Genomic DNA, 6,249 nt, shown 5'->3' on the forward strand with positions numbered 1-6,249 from the left:
TTCATTTTTGAGATCAGTGTTTATAAATTAAACACACAAATAGGTGATAAAAATTAATGTGATTAAAAATCCCATGTAAGAGTCCAGATACCCCCCCTCATCCCCCACACTAATATGACTTCTTTCTTTCATGGGCTACATTTTTTTTTTTTTTTTTCCCTTTTTAAGCTGATCTCATTCTAAGCATGCCTCCCCTCCGCCCCTTGGAAGTTAGGTTGATGCAGATGTTATTTAAAGAAAAAATAAAATTCAGATTCTCAACAGTAAATCCTGTGTGTTTTGTCTGTAGTTCAAAAAATTACAAATGATTCAAATTTAAACAAATCATTTCAGAAATTGAATATACAGGAGTTAAGTTCTAACTTGACCAGGAATCATTTGTTTTTCCTGGCAGAATTTGCCAAGAATAGGGTGAACAAAGCCCCGTATGGAAGACTGAACAACTGTAAGTAGATGATATCTATAATTGACTCGGTCAAGGTGTCAGTTTTAAAACTCCATATTCGTAGGCAGTGCACAACAGGAAATAAGCCCTTCTCACTGCTTCACAGTTGAACCCACTGAGCTCTAGCTATCGGTGGAGCAATCCGCCTTTCTTAGTGGCTTCATTGTATTCTCTCCTCTTTGTATTACCCCCCTTTTTCAGACTTTACCCCACTGGACTCCTTCCCACAAATAATTTGGCCTCCAAATACAAATGAATAGTGGAAAAATGAGTAGGGTACATTGCAGAGAGTGATACTTCCTCACCGTATAATTTGGGAAATTTACATACGATGGTAAGATTCAGAGTGTAGGCTTACAAGGTAAATTCCTTAACTAGTTAATAATTTTATATTTATTTATTTCAGATGTATTTATCTTAAAAAAGAAATAATGGTATTTTAGTTTTCCACTGAAAGGGATCAGAATAGTGCTTTTTCTCTCAGTTCTCTAAGCTGGTGTTGGCTGTAGGTACTTAGCAGTGTACAGATGTGCTTACAAATATACTTACTTTTGAATGGTCATGGCTATGTGTTTAAATTTTTAAAACTTAACCTTGTTTTTACTTGTGCACTGTGAATGAACTTTGTATTATTTTTTAAAACCTTCGTACTCCATGTAGATGTTATTGCAATTTTATTTTGCTTGTGCTTAATTAAGGTCATTTGTATAGATTAGTAATTAAAAATATTTAAATCATGTTATAATTTGATATTGGAGAGCATCTTTTAACTTTTCTCTGTATTAATGAGGAGGCGAGAGAGAGAAAGAGAGAGAGAGAGAGAGACCTGTGCACCTAGGCTCATAATTTGACCTCATAGTTTAACCAAATTCATGGTCTCATAAGCCTCTTAATGTGGCTCTTTTCTGAATACTTATATTTCACATGCTTCACATTTCACCGTTGTAATCCATGGTCAAACAATGCCTTTTTTCATGTCTTGATATTTGTCAAAACATTTTGGTATCTTCTCTGATAAAATGTATTAAAAATGTCTTTTAATTGGATTTTGCTGCCATGGCCATCATTTTCATTAATGATGCTACCTAGCATGTTCATTTGTACAGGAGGCTTACTGGAAAATCATACCCAAGTCTTAGAATGGGAAGAAATTGAGGATCCCTTACTTCCATCTACCACCTTGTTATGAACTCCTATTTCTCTCTCTTTTTTTTTTCTTCCCAGAACTTTGCTCCTAAATGATGCTTATTAAATGTTTGTTGATCATTTGATGTGTAAAATAAGACAGAGTAGAAGTGTGCCTTCTCCAGGATTCCTCTGGTTGGCTGAAGTCAAAACTAGGGAAAGACTCAAAGTCATGATTGCTTCTATAAGTAGTACATTCTAGCTGGAATATGGTTTATTGCTGGTGAGTTAATGTCAAGAGACCGTCTTCGAATTCCTTTGGAAGTTTTGTAGCAAAGAACATGTTTTAGTCACGTTAGCCTGTATGTCACTTGTCACTGTTAACAGACCAGTCTCAATGTGAGGCTCAAAAAGTAGTTGTACTTTATTATCCTTTTGTATACTTCAGGTTCAAAAACTGCATGCATCAAAAAAGGTTGAAGAATTTACTTCCTGTAGATTTAACAGAGTGATTTATTCCTTCTCACGCTTCCAAATGAAAAAAGTCATACCTTTTAAAAATTACTCATTTTTAATTGAAATACAGTTAACATAATATTAAACTAGTTTCAGATGTATGAAGAATTCTCTACCAAAGTGAAGCAGCTATCATGTGCTTGTAAATAATACAGATGTATTGTTTAATTGTATTACAAAATGTGTTTTAAAATAATCAAACACATCCAATTGGTGATAATTAAAATGGTTATATTCTGCACATATAAGTTAATAGATGTAGAAAACTTTAGAGTTAAGATGAGTGCTATAAAAATTGTCAAAGATTAAGAAGCAGAACAGTATCAGTAAAGTTTATTTTTGTTTATTATTTATTTAAATTCAGTTATCCAACATATAGTAGTACATCATTAGTTTCTGATGTATGTTTAGTGATTCATCAGTTTCATATACCACCCAGTGCTCATCACATCACATGCCCTCCTTAATACCCATCACCCGGTTACCCCATCACCCCACCCACCTCCCCTCCAGCAACCCTGTTTGTTTCCCAGACTCGGGAGTATCTCATGGTTTGTCTCCCTTTCATTTCCTCCCATTCAGTTTCCCTCCCTTCCCCTATGGTCCTCTGCACTGTTTCTTACATTCCACATATGAGTGAAACCATATGATAATTATCTTTCTCTGATTGCCTTATTTCACTTAGCATAGTACCCTCCGGTTCCATCCACGTTGATATGAATGGAAGGTATTTATCCTCTCTGGTGGCTGAGTAATATTCCATTGTATACATGAACCACATCTTCTTTATCCATTCACCTATTGAAGGACATCTCAGCTCTTTCCACAGTTTGGCTCTTGTGGACATTGCTGCTATGAACATTGGGATGCAGGTGCCCTTCTTTTCACTATGTCTGGGGTAAATACCCAGCTGTGCAATTGCTAGGTCTTAGGGTAGCTCTATTTTGAACTTACTGAGGAACCTCCATTCTATTTAAATGTGAGTGACCTTTACCCTGAAGAAGACAGTTCTATAGGATAAGGGTAAGAAAAATGTGCCTCATAAGGTTAAATAAGTATCTTGAAATGAAGGAGTTGAGTTAGGTTCACATTCCCTAGGGCCAGTGTTGAGGCTCATTTGCGGACAAGTCACTGAGTAGGAAGTAACTTTTTAAATCCCTATTCCCTCATTCTTTGAGGTAAAGAATTCTTACTTGTTTTGTTTTTAACTAATTAATCCAGGTGTTGGCCTGGTTCCTATCCAGGTATTTGAGAAAATTGAAAAACCCGATTTTTAAAACGCCTATAGGCCCAAGACCCCAGTGAAAACCCAGTCACCATGCCGTGACACTGCTAGCTGCCTCTCCCAGAAGCTGTGCTACCAATACAGGGTATACTCCATGTTTGAAGCTGAATGTCTGTTCTGCTGCTCCCTCTTGCAGTCACTTAATCACATAGCAACAGCATGGAAATTAGAATTATATCCACTTGTCAGAAAATACAGTCATGGTTTACATGATTTAGCACTTGCCAGAAGCTTGTGAGACCTCTAACATTTCTGAGAAAGTACGTAGAGAATAGACTAACTCCATCTTGCTCTACTAAACTTTTTCTGAGAATTAGGCCAAATCTTCAGGAAGCAATAGTGCCTGGACTGCCACTGACCTACCTCTTGATTTATCTAATATGCCCTTGGCTCTCCCAGATCCTATATGATGTACCTATTTGAAGAAAATACTCTTCTGCAAGGTATCCTTTGCAGAAGTAAAACCTAAGAACATGACTTTTCATTTAAGTTCATTAAAGTAAGGATTACGAGATAATTAAGTTCCAGCAAAGCTTCCCACTCCAAACAAATGTGTATGTCACTTTTCTGTCAAAAAGAATTCAAGACTTTAACCTGTTTCTTCACTTCAGCTGCAGGAAATGCTGAAATTAATTTACCTCTTAAGGAATTAACCTATCCATTTTTCTGCTTTCCACTTTTGTTTTTAATCTCTCTTTTCCATAGGTCTTAACATGGAAGTAGTCACACATCACTAACAAGCTGCAGTGCTTACTCTCTCTTCATCAAGAAATGTATTTGTCTAGAGAGCTTAAGTCCAAAAGTACCCACACTTAAAACACCTTAGCTGTGCTTTAAGAGCACAGCATGAACCCAGTTAAAACAGCAAACCTGCCTCCTTGCCTCCATGAGCAGTACTAACAGGAGGAAGAGGTTCCTGGTGCGTGTTGGGAGAAAGTTACAGACAGTAGCACACCCTTACTAAGGGCCCATCAGAAAGGTCCTTGCAGGACTGAGCGCACAGCAAAGATGTGTACTGTCACTGGCCATTAGCATTTTGAGGTCCCTAAGCCTTTTTAGTATCCTATCTTGCCAAGGATTGGTCCCATAAATTTTGGGGGGTTTTCTTTTAAGTTTTGAAGTTAAGAAACGAACTCAAACGGGTATATCTTGTGTTTTGCATTCATTACCCCAGGTAGTAGTATTTCCATTTTGTCGATGAGGAAATTGGCTCCAAAATTTTAAGTAACCTGCCCAAGGTCATTCTAGTGAGTAGTAAAGTCTAAATTTGAAAACAAGTCTGGTTACAAACCCGTGTGCACTTTGCTGTCTCTCAGACGTAGTTTTAGGACAGTAAGCTTATTTATGAAGTGAATTCATTGAGGAGTATTCTGGCCCCCGACAGACTTAGAACGTGCATAAGGGACTAACCCTAACTAATGAGGCTGTTGCTGCATCACAAGAATGGGGATCTCGGCAGAGGCGGGGGCTCCTGTGGGGTCCTGGGGGACAAGGTGATACTGAGATTCAGGGGTTCGAATCTCCTGCCTGCCTCAGACCTCAAACCTCAGTAGTAGTTAGTAGTACCTGGTGATTTTTCCTCAACATGTTAATCATGTTAATTTTCGCATCTTACCTATGTTGATTCTCTACATTCTTTTGAGTTAGCCCAACTATTCAGATCCAGGATTATTTTTACCCCAGTTTTTAAAACCTGGATTGAATCTCTTCCCAAACTTTGGCTGCCTTTCTGTTTCTAATAAGCTTAAACCTTGAGAGAAAGGCTGTTAGCAGAAGCCTCTACAATTTTGACTCAACTTATTTTTAAGAACATCATATACATTCCTTATTTAATTTTCTTGCCTTGAGTTTCTAGTTCGCCAGGACTTGGAAATAGATACTTTTCTTGCCAGCATCCTCATGAGTTTATCTTCTCGTGTATCAGATCACCCTTAATTAAACACCCCCACCCTTTGCTGCCTCTCCCATATGGGAGGCTCTCAGCACGAGTGAAACCACTCTCGTTTTCATACATCCAGATTTCTCTTTTTAAACATCCGAGACATCTCCTTTCTTGCTAATTATACTTGCCAATTGCCATGGCCAGAGCTGAACCAGGATTGTGAGATGGTAGTTTCATTCATGTCAAAAGTACCATGTGTGTCGCTGTATGGACGGACGAGGCATTTGGATCTTGTTCGCCGTTGAACACCCCCATCGGTGCAGTTCACCAGCTGCGCACCCTATGATTGGCTGGGCTTTTGATGTGCAGATACTACAAGTTGGTCACAAACGTGTGTACAATGGGCCTGTTCTGGTTCATGTGAAAATCAACATCCTTTTTTGTGTTCCCGGGTGACAGGATGCTACAATACTATTAGCATTTGCAAAGAGTGTGCTCTGTCCAAGGGTGTAACCACAGATCGTGTGCTGCTCAGTTTGTGTTTCTCTATTATGTGAGAGACACAAAGAAGCTGAAGGCTGGCAAAGGCCTGTCAAATCTCGTAATGTAGCGCTCGACCCCCAAACTCCACTTGGCCTCCGAGCATCTCTTGTTCCCCGTTCCACCCCTTTCCCTGAATGGGCTCTGAGGTAGGTAAATGAATTCAGAGGCCTGGTAGGCGGGGGATTCCTTTCTGACCTCATTCCTGTACCATTTGTTTGCAGGCTTGTAGGGGGAGAGGAGGACATTTTGGAATCCTTTGTGTTAAATAATTTTCTTGCAGGTTGGGGAGTTAATGGTAACTTTGTCTGAAGCCAACCGAGCAGAAAGCCTCCACGGACCAGGCGTGGCATGCTCAGCCAACCTCCTCAAAACTACAAGATGAGAATATGGAAATAGGGAAATTTCTAGAGAAGATGCATACGCGGCACGTCTACGTGTTTGCCATCTGGTTGT

The sequence above is a fragment of the Lontra canadensis genome, unplaced genomic scaffold (genome assembly GCF_010015895.1).
Source record: "Lontra canadensis isolate GAN:19392208 unplaced genomic scaffold, GSC_riverotter_1.0 scaffold38, whole genome shotgun sequence".
NCBI lineage: Eukaryota > Metazoa > Chordata > Mammalia > Carnivora > Mustelidae > Lontra > Lontra canadensis.